Source organism: Neolamprologus multifasciatus, chromosome 3 (genome assembly GCF_963576455.1).
Source record: "Neolamprologus multifasciatus chromosome 3, fNeoMul1.2, whole genome shotgun sequence".
Classification (NCBI taxonomy): Eukaryota; Metazoa; Chordata; class Actinopteri; order Cichliformes; family Cichlidae; genus Neolamprologus; species Neolamprologus multifasciatus.
In genome coordinates, this window is record NC_140441.1 from 16,464,883 (window position 1) to 16,482,255 (window position 17,373).

General features: G+C 40.1%; 1 protein-coding gene across 26 annotated transcripts in view; it reads right to left on the bottom strand.

The window, feature by feature from the left end:
- Positions 1-17,373, bottom strand: part of LOC146521797 (receptor-type tyrosine-protein phosphatase delta-like) — a 422,277-nt gene that overhangs the window by 242,532 nt on the left and 162,372 nt on the right. For 24 of the 26 annotated variants that reach the window (XM_085143970.1, XM_085144116.1, XM_085144089.1 and 21 more), the window contains 2 exons: positions 14,599-14,708; positions 3,387-3,430 (listed from right to left, as the gene is read on the bottom strand). The gene's annotated coding sequence lies outside the window, so the exon portion shown is untranslated. Of the gene's footprint in view, positions 1-3,386; positions 3,431-14,598; positions 14,728-17,373 lie in introns of all 26 variants that reach the window. The other 2 variants (XM_085143979.1, XM_085143960.1) reach the window with 1 other exon arrangement.

The window sequence follows — 17,373 nt, forward strand, 5'->3', positions numbered from 1 at the left end:
CTCCTTTTTTCTTCCTGGCTATCACTCAGTGGCAGTGCACAAGGGAAAGAGAGTGCATTGATCTGCCAAAGTGAGCAGCCATTTCACAGGGTGAGTCTGTGCAGCATTCCTGTCCCTGAATGGGAATTGCTCATTTCACCTGGCCGCCTTGCCAATAGAGGACTAGTTGGAAGCCCTGCTGGAGACGGACAGCGAGAGGGAGGGAGCGCAGGAGTCAGGGCCCTGGTCAGGGCTTGGCAGGCGGCAGATAAGAGCTCCTCATGTTGCTCCTGCATGCACTTACCACTACTGCTAGGGCTCAGCCTGCCTGTCTCTGTCTCTCTCTCTCTGTCTTCCACACACTGACATGCACATACACATAGCTTTTCTCCACACATGTGAGGCACTAATAATAACTTTGGCGTTCTGGTGAGTCAGCCTTCTTTCCTCAGGCAAGGATAAAACTAAAACATGGTGCCTTTATTGAGTCTAAAATCACTAACTGTGGAATTCCCAGAACAGGGCTTTAACTCAGCCTGTAGTCCATTCATTGCCAAGATGCCATGTGTCCTCAAGATCTAATATTGTGACCAAAGCAGGTGCTGATGAACTGATAAACAAGGCAATAAACTATTTAGGATATTCACATGGCCAACATACAGTGCAGGAGATATAGTTTTGGAAATTTAAGTTGCAAAGACGAGAACTCTCATGATGAAACCTGACTTATTTAGAATTGCACTAATATACTACAATATGCTAAAAATGTGTGAGATCTGGGCTTTTTCTTGGTATGGTTAGAGTGGGAAGTAGATCGGTGGTGAAAGGAAATACTCAAAGTCCTCCTTATCTTGCTAATCAAAAGAGGTTATCCACTAAAGACAGGTTAGTATTTTGCACAGCATCTCCTTTAATGGGTGGATGACTATGTGTGGAAATGAATAAATGCTGGGTGCATTGTATATAAAACAATTTGCAGAACCTACTCTATATAAACAAAAGCACTAGACCACCTACACTTACACCCAAAGGAGCTGATCGGGCATGGAAACCAATCTTGCGAAGCTCCCAGCATGCAGTTTTTGTGCTGATGTTGATGCAAGAGCAGGTTTGGAGCTCTGCAGTTACTTGGTTAGCCATTTTCCATTCGTTCACAAATGTTTGTAAAGGCAGACTGCATGGCTAGGCACTTGATTGCATACACCAGTGGCAATGGGACCAAAAAACATATAAACGATAACTTTGAACCTAAGCTACAGACAGTAAGTTTGGGCGATAGATTAGGTTTTTGGTATCTATTTTTATTTACAACTTAAAAACTGTTGCTTCTTGGACTTCATCCATCCATCCATTTGCTTCTGCTTATCCTTTTCAGGGTCGCGGTTGGACTGGAGCCTATCCCAGGGCGAGAGGAAGCGTACACCCCGGACAGGTCAACACGTAAACACAGACAACTATTCGCACTCACATTCACACCTACGGGCAATTTAGAGTTTCCAGTTAATCTAACCCCACTAACTGCATGTCTTCGGACTGTGGGAGAGAACCCACGCAAACATGGGAGAACATGCAGCAAGAACATGGCCTGATGGTGGAATTGAACGCAGGATCTTCTTGCTGTAAGGCAACAGTGCTGCTCAACGTGCTGCCACCAGCACTCGGGTTTGAAAGCTGCAAACGCAGTGATGTGGAAACCTGTCACTGGATGGTTGATGTAATATTGTAGAAGCAAGTGAAAGTATGTAAGACTTCAGTCTTCCTCTGACGACTTTCTTAGCTAACAAGGTAACAATGTAGCTAATATATCTACTACTGAAGTAGTAGATATATTAGCTACATTTTTGCCATTTCATCCCCAACTTTGTCGCGTGTTTCAAGTTGGTCACACTGATTATTGAAGAGTATTTATTAGCACCCATCCTCAGTAATTCATTCATTTATTTCCAGGCTGGTCTTTCAACTTAGTGGTGCAATTAACTCCCGCTGCAGAGTTATTATCATTCCGAATTTTCAAATCAGCTTTTACTTCAATTTCATTTTGACTTTTTGTTTTACATTCAATTTAGGTTCAGGTAATTTTCAGGGAGGATTTTCTTATTTCAATTTAGTTTTTACTGACTTTAGTGTTAGTCTTTTAAGTTAATATTTTAATCATTATCTTTTATTATTGTTTGGAGTGCACTTGTCAGAGGCAAAGTTTAGGAAAATCAGTTAAGGTATTAGATTATGAACACATAACGTTTTGAAAGCTTAAATTAACATGTTCATCAACTTTTCACATTTAGTTTTTAGTTTTTACTATAATGACTTGCTGGATTTGCCCAGTAGGGGGCATTATGGAGCACACAACCTCCAGCTCTTGGCCTAATGCTAGCTGCTTGGAACGTCTGAAAATATTCCCCAAGCCCATCAGAATATATGTGCAGACCAATCTTTTGTTTACCTTTGCTTTTCTTTAAGAAATAAAAATAACGGCAAGTGCTAACATATTGTGTTGCAAGTTACAAAAGAATTTTTTCAATTATGTAAAAAAAAGTTTTTGTTTAGTAAATGGAGTAAATCCAACCCTAATAAATATCAGCCACAATTTGCCATGTGATATTTTTGCTTGCATAAAAATAACTTTTTAAAGTTTTATCCTGTTTTTGCAGATATTCATATCAACTAAATCTATTTATGCCAAGTATATCTCGCTCAGAAGCAAAGCTGTAAGCTTCTCAGTATCTGACTCACCTCTCCAACATCGACAACCCCCCCCACCCCACCCCACGCCCCCCCCACGCCCCCAGCGCTCCGCCTCCCCATCCTTCATATGTCCACCTTCCATCCAGCCACTTCATTCCCCCACTTCATCCTTCACATGTTCTCAGATTTATTTCTCTCTATCTCTCTCCCCTGGTCAGCCCACTTCCCTCCCTCCATCTAGCCTATCTCTCGGCTTCTCTCCTTGCTCAGTGACAGTCTCATCACACTCTATCAATCAGGCTCTGAGGCCCGGGTGCAGTGCAGCACGGCATCGCGCAGTCCCGGTCTGGTCCCATCAGTGCCAGTCAGTCTCCCTCACACTCTCAGTCACTTTAAAAAGGTTTAGGTTGCCAGATATAGTCTGTTTCCTCCGCCCCGATCCAGGTCAGGAGATGGAGCTGAGCCGAGATTCAGCTTAGCGCTTGATTTGATGTCACTTGACATATTCTTGGGCCTGTCTCTACTCAAAACATGCAATTTACTGTTTTTTTAAACAAAGATGGTTATTTGGAAACATTATCAGCTCACATACACAAATTTGAAAGTAGAACAAAGTAACCCCGACTTAACGTACTGTGTGAAATTGAAACAAATATATATTTAAAGAACAGTTAAAATCCTCTTGTCTAAAAAGCATCAAGATATTCTGCTCAGTTTCTTACCTGCCGCAGGCCTCATCCTGTGGTTGACGTCTCAGGAAAGAGAACTACATGCACGAGAAAAACAGAAATAGAAAAAGTATAAGAAAAGCATTTCTCTACACAAAGCAATTAGCTCTTACTAAAAAAATAATCAACCATGCATTTTTGTATACAGAGCTTTTCAACATTGTTATGTTGCTCATTTAATTAGTTCATGTATTCGGCGCCATTATGTACAAAATGTATAGTTAAGAAACAGAAAAGTGCTTTTGAACCAAATTTCAGTTGAAGGAAGAGAAAATTGCGTGTGCGGTAGAGAAAGACTTAACCGCAGTTATCGATTGACTTTGTGAATTATGAAAACAAGTGTAATTACATTTTCCTTTAAGTAGCACAACAAATTAGGCTTGTTAGTTATTCTGAAAGCAAAAAAAAAAAAAAGGAAAAAAAGGAAAAAAATGTCTTTTTAAGTCTATTTAATGTGCGGGGAAGATTTTCTCAGGCTATTTTCCTGCTAAATGCATTAGCAGATGCTGCTGTGCCCATACAAGCCTGTGGACTAATATTCTTGTAAATGATTTGCTACTTATTTAACTAACATGGAGAAATGTGCTTTGGGTGGTTACAATAAAAATGAGCTGGTTCTTTTTTTTTTGGATGAGTTTTAATTTGACTCATTATCTTTTGAAACATTATTGTAGAACTTTATAGCGGTCAAATGGGATGATTAGCAAAGATATTTGTGAATGTCACGAACAAAGTAGTGTCTCTGCCCGACACTTATCACACTGACTCAGAGGCAATTTTCCGTGTGAAAACCTCTTCTTTATTTGCAGAAGCTAAAGGAAACAAGCTAACCTGACATTTAGTTGCATTAAAAAAAAAAGGTTTTCAGTGTTACGGCTCTTACATGTAAATTAACGTAATTACCCAGGTGAGGATATGGCTGGCCTCTACAAACTGACCTCATCACCGGTGTGTTTTGCCGGGTTCCTTGTTATCAGCTTTCTCTCTATACACGCCGGTCATGCTAATGAATCCACAAATTAAATTGTAGAACAGAGGAATATTAAGGCGCCTGGCGTTTTGATGCCGGGGAGGAATACTCAATTAGGCCGGATTTGGCCTCCGTAATTATTACATTATAGCTAAGATAGCGTTCAATGGCAACAAATGCTTGGACGCACTCTGTTCTATGACAACGGCAATGGGCAAGCAAAGATGAAAATGCCGGCGCCGAAGAGTGAAAGGCTGCAGGGGGAAAAAAAAAGAAAAAGGCAAGTGAGAAAGTGACAAGAAAGCTATCGCACGGGAGCCCCCGTCTGCAGCAGCCATATTTCATTACACAGCACTGAAGCTTAGGAGGCAATCAAGCATATTTAGCCATCCTCGTATTGCCGCACCACCCACCCCCCAAAGCAATTATTACTCCCCAGTTTTTTACTGTGCTTTGCCATGGGGAAAATGAGCCGCAGTACTTATCAGCTCAATGCATACACAAGTGAGTGAGGCGGAGGACATGTAGGTATGCATATACTGTATATGTAAGTGTTTGTGCAAAAAACCCCCAAACAAACGCAAAAAATGGGCATGGGCAACGGTGGTGCTCAGGGTAGGTATTTGGGAGTGGAGTGCCGGCCACTCCAGAGCAATAGGTTACCTTCTTTCAATCCCATTAGCTCAGTAACATCAGCACATTTAGGTGCAGCGGGTGGAGCGAGAGGGGGGATACAGAGATAACCATAAACATGTCACCAAAAACGCATTGTTATTTGCATTCATATTGGAAAGAGCCAAATTGATGTGGGGTCAAACAAGGAAGGTGAGGGTTTATGACCTGTGCATAGCTCTGCTGTCAGCAGCTCTGATCTATCGGACCGGCCAGCCTTGTCAGTGCTTTACGCCTGATTATATTATCATGGCTGACGATCAATGGGGATGAATGATTGTTGGTCTGCGGAGAGGAGCAGAATGAACAAAGCAGAACGCAAAGAGTAGATTCTTTAGTAATACAGTGAATGGAAATGAATGTGCCTGGCTGAAGTCATCTAGTTAAGTGATGCATCGCATGCCAGTGCAACACAAAACACTTTCAAAATACTCTGGCTGTGTGTTGCTCTTGTATTCAGTAAGTGATTTTTTTTTTCTTTCAGATTTTTTAGTAAAATGGCACAACTATGAAATTTGGGGGGGGGGGGGAAGGAAAACCTTCACCATCCTGTGTGCCGGGTTTTGAGCAGCTAATATGCAGTCATTTGGGTGGTGCAGCAGCCAACTGCAGCATTAGTCCCCATCTGGGGACTTGTGTTTTGGTGAAAGTGCTTCTGCATTTGCGAGACTCTTCAGTTCTGGGCATCCTCCCCAAGTCCATAACTCAACGTCCCTCTATCACTCCCATGCGACTGGCTGTCATAATCATCGGCATTATGCTACCTCAATGGGCCTGATTTACAAGTCTGGACATCGCACCAGCTCTGCGCCAACGGGTAAACATGAGGCTGTTTGCTAGCGCCAAGCCTATTTTCTCCATACAACATTTAATGAGCATCAGAGACTGATATTCAACAGAGAAAAGTAGCTTGGATTTATATCTATACAAGATTGCAAACAAAGTCCTTAAAGAGGTTTTAGCTTTTTGTTTTGGAAAATGTGGGATTATCTTTGCTGCTGCGTAGGTATGAAATCATTTTGGACTGCACTTAGTGGGTGTTTTCATTAGGGATCATTTGACACTTGTTGGATTTATAGGGAAAATCAAACACTCATAAACGATGGTAGACTGTGTAGTATTAGATATATATAATATATGGACATATTAGATGTTTGCTTTGGTACATTCAGAGTAATTTGATCTTTATTTGTTTATCATATTCAAATGATAAAGCTTGTGGGCCCAAAATAGTCAGTCTCTTTACTGATTGGTCAAAACAACTCAACCCCAACTTGCACCTTGCATCAGTTAGGTTGATAGGTTGGGCCAAGGCCAACACCGTGGTTTCACCTGAAACCTCTGGTGGTAATGACCTGCACCTTTTTTCATAACTTGGCTCCTGCGACGATGCGATGATTAATAGTGGGTCAGCGACCACCTCCAAAGGAGCAAACTCCCAGTAGGGCTTAAATACCTGGGACTCTCCACCTTTTGGTTTTAGAACTGGAGAAGCCTCTTCCTGTTAAATCCAGAATTGAATTCAATGTATGTGCTCCTCACATACAAGGTCTTAAATAATCAGGCCCCATCTTATCTTAATGACCTTGTAGTACCATATCGGCCTATTAGAGCACTTCGCTCTCACTCTGCAGGCCTACTTGTTGTTCCTAGAGTATTTAAAAGTAGAATGGGAGGCAGAGCCTTCAGTTTTCAGGCTCCTCTTCTGTGGAACCAGCTTCCAGTTTGGATTCAGGAGACAGACACTATCTCTACTTTTAAGATTAGGCTTAAAACTTTCCTTTTTGCTAAAGCATATAGTTAGGGCTGGACCAGGTGACCCTGAATCCTCCCTTAGTTATGCTGCAATAGACGTAGGCTGCCGGGGGATTCCCATGGTGTTAACTGACCTCTCTGCATTGAATCATATCTGTTATTAACCTCTGTCTCTCTTCTACAGCATGTCTTTTATCCTGTCTTCCTTCTCTCACCCCAACCGGTCGCAGCAGATGGCCCCGCCCCTCCCTGAGCCTGGTTCTGCTGCAGGTTTCTTCCTGTTAAAAGGGAGTTTTTCCTTCCCACTGTCGCCAAAGTGCTTGCTCATAGGGGGTCATATGATTGTTGGGTTTTTCTCTGTATCTATGAAGCGCCTTGAGGTGACATTTGTTGTGATTTGGTGCTATATAAATAAAATTGAATTGAATTGAATTCTTGGATGAAAGGTGATGCATATTCCAAAAAATTCAAAGTGATCGTGCTCAGAAGTTGATACAAACTTTCTGACATATATATATGTATATATATATATATGTATATATATATATATATATATATATATGTATATATATATATATATATATATATATATATATATATATATATATATATATGGTCCTTTATCTTAATATAATGATTTTCTCTCTTTTCTAACTGAAATTAATTACGTGAACTCCACAGAAGATGATTAGAAAATTGAATTTCTTGCTGTTATTAAATGTCTTTTGCCTTTGATCTCGCTCTCCTTCTTGAGGCGTCACCTGGCCCTTTCTTTATCCCTCTCATTCATCCTCTATTATTATATTAGCCCATACTCATCCACATTTTGCACCTCCTAAGTGATAGGCCACATAAATCAATTTTTTATATATATATACACACACAATAACAGTTATATGCAGCTTCCAGACCGCTTGCTGATAGCTGCCATTTCTTATCACCGCAGCTGAATATAGCAGCGTTATGAAGGCACTTTTGCTTGCTGTCTAAAGGGAGGCGACTGAGGGGAGAGAGGTGATGCATTTTTGTTCAAATTACTTAAGCTGCCTACAAAGCTTTCTGTAAAGTTGCAGGGTTATGAAAATTTACTATGAAGAGAAATGAATCTTAGACAGAGGGGAAAACACAGTCTTGATGACACCTATCAAGTGCATTCCTGTGGATTTTAATCATTCTGTTGTGTAAAGATGCTGTCATTCCTGGCTTTGTGTGCTTTATTTATTTATTTTTTCACAGTAAACTCATGCTGCTCGATAAAATCAAGGTGCACACAGAGAAATTCACTCTGCTTCCTTACAACTCTGGCAGAGGTAATAGCAGCAAACGATGTCCAAAATGTGCGCATTCCTCTTGCACTCTGTCACGGGGAACATGCCGGTCCCACGGTTTCTTTTACCAAAAATACTTCTTGGAGGGCGTAATCCTGCCATCTGTGCTATTAATATGAAACTTATTATAAACAAGCTAATCAGGCTGGTTTGTTTTTCCTTTTGTTGAGCTTTAACATTCGCGCGGAAACGGGGCTCAGGTCGAAGCTGAGACGAGCTCTCGTTACAGTAAAAGCACACAGGTGTTACAAAGGCACGGAGAGCTCATCAGCACACAGCGTGATGCTGTGAGACCGTTTGATAGACAACAGCGCAGCAGGAGAAAGAAGAGCGGAAGTGGGATTCAGAACTAAAGAGCCAAGAGACACTTTCTCTGTCTTGCTCTCAACTGCTCCCAGTGCAAGAGACACAGGCCGCTGCACAGACAGATGGCGAGGAGGTGTGTGTGTGTGTCTGTGCGCGTGAGTGAGTGTGAGTGGTGGGTGGTGACGCCATTCAGCTTTGTGCAAGTGTGAGAGATGGAGCGCAAGAGATACAAGGGGCGAAAATGAAGGAGGAAAAAACACTGCAGAGGTGTGTGTGTGAGTGCTGACTTTCTAATGCAGCCATTAATCCATAATATATATATATATGTATTTAAATACACACACACACACACACATACACACCACATCCAAATAGCTTGCGTGTTTCATTACACCATCGATAAAAGTTCATTTGCGCTGTCACTTTGCATTCACCCTTCATACTGTGCAGAGACATAGCAAGTAAGGAACCTCTCCTAATGATGAGAGGCACACCTACTGTGGGTGTGTTAAAAAAATCTGTATTGACAGACTGCCACCTACTGGATTTTACTGTAATTTCAATTGTACTATCACCCCATCTAATCTCCTTCTATACTGCATAAGGATGTAAACATGTATTTAACCTGTCACATGTTACGCACATACATAAAGCTTCCCTGAAAGCGAGTTGCCCGACAACTAATTCAATATTTATTTTTTCATCACATTCTTTAAAACTCATGATGGTGGTTTTCACATCTTCATGTTAGTTTTAGTTTGATTTATTTAGACGATTTGGGATTTTTTTTTGTGAAATGAGAAAATGGAAAATGTAATGTAGATAATGTTTAATGTTTAGTTTTTCTTGGATTAAATAAAATGACTGCAACGTTTTGTCATTTGAAGATTGAGATTTAAAATAACTAGTTTGGCATCACGGTCAATCCTGATCGAGCGATTCAAAAACAAAGCATGTATTTCGTTTACTTTTTCATGCAAATGAGACTTTACTGAGTTATTAAATGGAAAGCAGTCATTCTAATGACGCAGGTGAATCACGCCTCCTCACGTGGAGGGACTTGGGGAAGGCTTGGAAGGCAAACGGTGATGCATAGCACCATCTTGTGGTTATATAATGCTGGATAAAGGCAACAAAAACACACTTTGGCTGAAAAATATCTGTCTGTGTAAGAATGATTCGGTTTGAAGTTTCATAGACAGTCCAAAGTCCTGAGATAGCATTCCCTCAACATGTGTAACCTGACGCACGTTTAGACTCTTCTTTCATTTCCTTTGGAGGTTGCAGTGGGATTAAGTATGCAGATTGTTTGCCGCACACGTTTACACTATGTTAACTAATGAAAGAAAAAGATGAGATTATCCATTTGCATGACCAGTGATGCTGCAGCTCCATTTCTTTATGTTTTTCTCTTTTTCTTTTAAATTTTTTTTGCAAGCAAACAGTATGCGTGTGTTTAAGCCACATCTCAAAAAGCACCAGAACATTACCTGTCACAGGACTAAATGAGCAGCAGGTGTGCCGTTAACAGTGATGAAATATGTCCCATGAAACACCTCATCCGTAACATCTCGAGACAAACCTGCGCATTGCATTAAACATGAGTACAGGCTCAGGGCTTTTGCAAAATTCTGCCTTTTTTCTCCACAGAGAACAAGACGAATCTCCCAAGTTCGCTTCATCATAATCGCAATACAAATGCGATATTTAAGAATCAGCATTTTAATCACGACAAGTGAGGCAACGGGACTTGTGAATGTGCTGTATTTAAGTAAGTAATTTGGAGGTTATCGGAAATTGTCGCTAATCATTTAATAATGCACCTTTTTAGTATTCTCCTGATCCACTGTGGTCACTGCTTCAATCTCTAATCCAGTCTGCTTGTGGCTTAGTAGAGATTTGTCCTGAGAAACCGCTAGCTGCTATCTGACATGAAACAGATTTGATCCATTCTGCACCGCATATCTGTCTTTTTCAGACAGCCAGTATCCAAAAAAAATATGTCAGCAGACTGGGGATTATGCATTGCTGCTAATCACCAACCTGCCCAACATATCTTTGGTTTGACAATCCAAAAGTCATCCCCTCCCCCCCTTTTTTCCATTTCGAATACTTATTTTGATCTTCGTTTAACCTCATTGTGCTGGTACAATCAGCTGTATTAACTATCGACTTCATGCTCCGCCGGGTTACGTGATTATCTTGTGCAAATGAAAAGTGATTTAGCAGGAAAAATCCGAACATGGAGTAATTTCACATCCCTGTTCTACTGATGTTGAGCAAATAGACTCATCATCATCACCACCATCATCGTCGCCATCCAGATTTGCTCTTCTGAGAGCGAGAACGAGTAGGTGGCACGCTTTATTCGCTTCGGGGATCATCATCTATCAAAGCATCATGAAGCTGATCACCAAGGGAAATAGTTTCTCTCTTATTCCTGCCTCCTGTAAATGTTGACTAGCTAACGCCGCTGTGCCTCGTGTGTACAGAAAAAGAAGAAAAAAAATGATAATACAGAAAAAAAAGTGGAACTTCATTAACTTTTCCTCTCTTTTTTTTGTCTACCACCTGCTGTGTGCACTTTCATTGTTATTTACACCCTTTTAGCTAACTGGATATTGCTGAGTCTGGCCAAATGTAAGCACACAACACGTGGGATGAATGTGATGGATTTCTGGTATCACTGGTCTTTATTTGTGGTGTGACTATAACCACAATTCCCCAGTCACAGCTTATTGCAGGGTGATGCTGAGCAAGATATACTCCGCGGCTGGCACGAAGCCACTGGACTTTGTAATAATTCATTGGCCAAAAAGCCCTCCATGTACTCACTGTGCAATATTTATACCCCACTGAATGTATTTCTTCAGCTACATCACCGCGCAGGTTTGGGTCAGGGATTTTCTCTCCTCAAAACGGGTTCTAGTATATCAGATGCTGATGAATGTGGGAACTGACACTTGGAATTTGCCCCGATCACACTCTGGCTGCTTAGAATGCTGCACAGCAGGTAGCTGTTAAAATTGTTTTATGCTTTGTTGTGTTGCAGCGCCAACATCTAAAACACTGTATGTAGTTTTTTCTCTTCCTGACAATCTACAATCTACAGTACCTCATTTATTCAAGGTTTAAGTTAGTCCTTTCTTTGTTTTGTTTTCTCATTTTCTCATGATTTTTTTCTTTCTCTGGTTCTGCCGGAGGTTTCTTCCTGTTAAAAGGGAGTTTTTCTTTCCCACTGTTGCCAAAGTGCTTGCTCATAGGGGGTCATAGGATTGTTGGGTTTTCTCTGTATGTTTTGCACCCTACTTTGCAGTTATTTATTTGTAAGTGTTGGAATCATGTATGATTTTCGTTCCACTTCTCACGTGTACACCACTTTGTATTGGTCTTTCACGTGGAATTCCAATAAAATTGATTCATGTTTGTGGCTGCAATGTGACGAAATGTGGAAAAGTTCAAGGGGGCCGAATACTTTTGCAAGCCACTGTATTATTGTAGGGCCTACCTTACAATATAAAGCACCTTGAAGCGACTGTTGTTGTGATTTGGTGCTATATAAATAAAATTGAATTGAAAGGTGATTCACACACAATGTAAACATCTTACATTGTTATTTCAATTTTTTAAAAAAAGCCTTTTCTGCTGTTGATGAGGCTGAACGGACACAAGAAAACCACCAGAAAAATATACTGTTATCTCTAGGGGCAACAGTAATTATGACTGGAGGAAATAAGGAAGCATAGTTGAGGTCCATTCCCACTAAATGTGTCAAGCATGAGATTCCAGTCTGCATGCCAAATATCCTTGGGCAACATACTAACCCCAAGTTACTCTCTGATGAATCCATCTGAGTTTGAATGTGTGTAAATGTTAAATAGAAAAAAGTGCTTGTGCAAATGAGTGTGAATACATGAATGAGGCAAGTTAGTAAAGCACTTTGAGTGCTTGGATAAACTAGAAAAGCGCTATATAAGACTGGTCCATTTAGCATTAGGAGAAGGCTTTAGTTTCCACTGGATCGTCTTCAAACTTTAAGCAGTATAAGAGTGACTGGGAGACATAAGCACTTCCTTGAGCACCTTAAAACATATTTTTTCATTACAACATTACATGACTTCATATTGAAACCAAAAGATTATTATACTACACTAGATTTCCATTAACAATGCTGACATCAGCACAAATGATCTATGAAAACAGTGCAGACGTCATTATTAGGGGTTTCAGTATTACGAATGATGACATCAGCATAAATAACATCAGTTTTAGTATTGCTGTTCCCTGTCGGGGATAGTTAGCTCTCTGAGTGCTCTCGTCTTTATCTGTGTCTTTGTTTGTTTCTTTTTCTGTTTACTCCTTCTAGAGAGCTCAACAACCAGGCCTTGCACACAATTACATCTTAGGCTTCAGTAGTTCTTATCTATATCAGATATTATGGTCATTATATTGCCCAGCAAACACCGAACAAAGGGCTAAAATAACCCGCTTTTTGCCTTTTTACTTCTAAAACAGACAATAAAAGCTTTTTATTACTTCAGTTTTGCAACACTAACATCTCATTTACACTCACAAGTAACCAGCGATCAGCTAGCTTTTTTTAAACCAAATTTAATTAAGGCATAAGTCGAGTAGAGTCATTGTTTTTTTTTTCTGTGTTGAATTATGACATAGTTAATATTCATTTTAGATGTTAAGCAGACTTTCTGTGTCACGTTTGCATTTTTGCAGTATGTACAAACCTGATTAAACCAACTTTATGCTGATTATGCACAACTTTTCACTTACTTGTTATCAGCCTTAAATCACTAAATCTTGTCCCATTTCACATATCTGGTCGTTAAGTCTGACGTCACTAGCCGTGTCTGGGCCTAAACTCCGCTGCAGGCCCATATATCAAACGATCACTATGGCATTACTGAGAGTTGAAAAACTGTCTAAAGTCTTTCATCTTTAATAAAATGATCAGCGTTCTGCTCTACCAGGTGTAACAATTGAGTTTAACATCCAGGCATCCATGAAAATGGAATTTATGACATTTAACAGAGTTAGAAGTTAGCAGGAAGTTAGCTCGCTAGCTTCTATCTAAACACAATATAGCATGTCCTGACTGCGGGGTTTTGGAAACAAATTAAAACGTACAGCTCTGTTATCACTTCCAACATAAATGAAGACAGAAAACTAAACAGCAGTGACGTTTGTAGGGTTATTGAAGTTTGGCTAGCTGGTATATAATGATGTGCTACGTGACCGCTAGCGACACAGCTATGTTAGCATAATTTTTTTAAACTTTTTTTCCACTCGATAAAAGTTAACGTGAGTGTTCTCGGTGGTCAGGAACAAATGTAATCGCATGGCAGGATGCTGTAAAAGGACCAAACTTCAGCCAGGAGAACAACTGAGATAATCCATCCACAATACGAGGTTAGTCATTCATATACTGCTGCATGGGCTGGGCTGTAGTTACATCCTAAGGTTTTAAAAACTGAGCTTAAATAAATGATTAATAAAAGCCGAGGGAGGTCAACAGTGATCACTGACTGTTTTAGGAGCTTTTTGAGATTCAATAGAAGAAAATACAAAACATTAAACATGTTAACAACACAAAAGCCATATTAAACGCAGACTACTTTAGGCCCGGAAGTAGGATTCGTCATCACTTAACGACCGGATATTTTAAAGTAACTGTTTTCAAGTTGAGAAATATGTGTAGCCATACATTGTAGTAAAACTTTTAGTGTCTTGAAATGCAGGAGTAAAAGAGTTTAGGCTAATTCTTCAAACATTTTGTAGTTTTCTTTAAAGATTCAGATGGACTTTATATCATTTTAAATAAAAAGTTCAAGTGTACTCTGTATGTTCTGTAACGAATAACACAAAAAATGAGCACATGGGAAAAATTAGCAAAAAAATAACCTTATCATATCTTTTTATACTTTTCAAATGCCACAACTCAATTAAAAACAAAGTTAATGACGTGGTGTGGAGAGAGTCTGCTGCAGTTTTATCCATTAGCAGCTTAAAGTTGTGAGAGCGATTCTTCTGCTTCTTTTATCATTAAGATGAATGACAACAAACTAATTCAAAAGTGAGCTGACAAAAAGGTTAGGTTTAATATAGAAAATCTAAAAACAGATGCCCTTGCATGAACTGAAAGAACATTTATCCGACTCACCGAGTAATGAGGCTTCTTTGGTGGGATCACGCAGGTGCCAACATGCTGCCCGATGCTGCGGTTTTACCTCACCGACACACCAGTGAAATGAATGCCCCCTTTGCCCCCACCTAGAAGATGAGATAGTAACTGAGATAAGAATACAAACCACATGAGTGTATGCATATAGCCTGCCAGGCAGACTCTATCTATTCTTTATTAGCAAAAGGAATCAGTGGATAATTCTAATATTAGCATCACTTTCATGTACTATTTTCAACAATGCGAGCAGTTACATACGGAAGAAGCAGAAAATAATATATATATTTATATACGTATATAAATATGTTTGATATAATCAGATTTTCTTTGTTCACTTTGCTCTTTGGTCTCCAGCTTACAGCTTTTTGTGTAACCCACTATTTTAATATTGCAAACAAAATGATGAAAGAAACCTGAAGGTGCACATAAGAAAGGCGTAATACAAATCTATGGTGACGGTATCTTCAAATGCATCAAGTGCATCATCAATAAACGTATAAATTCACATCTGGTAGGAATATGCACATTAAGAAAAGAGCATGAAAATGAACATAGCTATGTTTAATTTTCATTTGAGTTTTGCAGATTAATGTTGGCCAAAAGAAAAAACGTTGTACTACCTTTAGGCTCGTAATGATTACCCCAGGTCAATCTGAAAGACTCCACTTTGCATCTAAGTGGCTTCCTCTTAGTGTTATTAGAAAAATACCCATCTCGTTTTTCAACTCGTGATGCTCTATTTGCATAGAATTAACCTCTCAAAAGACATTTTAAAGGCAGGCTTAATCTGACGTGCCTCTGAAATATCTTACGTGCATTTGCATAACGTCTGCCTCCTGCTCAGGTGATAAAGCAGTGCTAAGCTGGATTACAGTATTTGGTTCTGTAAGTGTGTGGGTGTGGGTGTAAGACTGCATACCTGCTGGTGTACCTGAATAAGTGCTGGAAACAGGATTTTTTTTCTTTCTTTCTGTTTTGGCATGCCTACCAATTGCCAGCAGGGCCAAAGAGAACACTTTGCTATGCCTGACTGACATGCTACTCATGTGACCTCATGAAAGTACAAATCCCTTCAAGCAGTGTAATAAATCATTGGAGCCAGGTCTGGCCCACAACACTTGGATGGATGCACACACACACACAGTGCCAACCATGATATAATATAGTGAAGCCAGTTTAGTCTTAAACGCTACGCCTACTTTTGTATCCTTGACAATTTAACCTGTTCCGAAAGAGCTTAAACCTACCCATCTAACAGTTTGTGCCAAAACACAAAAATAAAGACTACTTTTGTATTTTGCAACAAAAAGCTATTTTAGTATTAGAGCCACGTCAGCGATGCAGTAAAAGCCCGCAACACTGTACAGTTTTAAGTGATTCGGTTGTTTAATACTCCAAAGACGCATCATTTTTCAGTGCTAATGGGCCACTTCACAGTTACTGTAAGCACTATGAGGAAGTAGACTTCCTACTTTCAGGAAACTTTTTTCTTCTCGGCTGCTATTTTAAACCAGGTCACCTGCTACTGCTGTGAATTCCACTTTATATAACACGACTCCATCTGACAGGCGTAGGGCACCTATGTACCCGCAGTTCTTGGTAAAAATGCATTACAGCATCTTTTTAACCACAGTGCCCCTAATGTTTTTTTTCTTCCCTGAAAAGAAACAGCAAATTTGATTAAATTTAATGACTTAATGGCTCTTAAACAGGGCACTCGAATGGCTTCCAACAGTAGCAAAGCGTGATAGTGACAACTCTGCTCCTGTCATTTACGCAGTTAGCCTTCCTCACTTATCTGTATTTAACTGTCTTTGCCTAGCCTTTCCACGCATGTCGCATTTGTCACCATCACCTTTAATTTGCATCAGTGTGCCACCTGCGCCTCCTGCAAATTTTTTTTACAAATGCTCCCGGTAATTGCAACAAGGCATTGAATAGCATGTTGAACAAGATCTTTCATTCTTAGTGCCTGCGATCTCATTTAACACACTTAGGGATATATGTGATGCTGCCAGCAGGGACAGGAAATAAAAATGAGGGTCTCAATCCTCCTTAAGAACAGAGCGTGTGATAATTTGATCTCAACACGCTTCCCCTACGAGTGTATTTGATGAGTTCATTGGACATGTGGAAGAATGTTCTGGTGTGCGCTGGCCTCTGCCCGGGGAGCAGTAACTCAGAGCAACACAAACGCTCCAATTACAGCTGGACCCGCAAGTCCTCCGGGGGAAACCACGGGACTGTTCATTGATCTGAAAAACACCGCTGTGATAAAGGGTAACTTGGCTTCACTTCCAAAGGACATGAACTGTACTTTTAATTATCCCAGCTGGAACGTTATTATGATGATGATAATGAGAGAGACATCATGATTTAGCCGAGTAAAATTCGGCGTTTGCAGTTGTGCAAACTTTAGTTAGTGCAGATTAAAGCGTTAGTGTCACGACACGGCTTTATAGCATAATTATGCACTGCAATAACGCTATTTTAATACGGCAGGTGATTCTGAAGATTCAGGGTGTTTGCAGGAACAAATATAGTGAGAGGTGTGAACAGCGTGCATCACACAGTCTTCATATGAGAACAGCTTTGCTCTTACAACTGTAGAGCAGCAGCAGTGGAGATCCCTGTACTGCAGAGGGCACCGTTAGCATGCTTTGTGTCATCAGCCCAACATGGTAGCCTACTGACAGCATGAGTGGAATTAATCTCAAGCTGTTATTGAATAAAACTGCATTAAAAAAAAAAGAA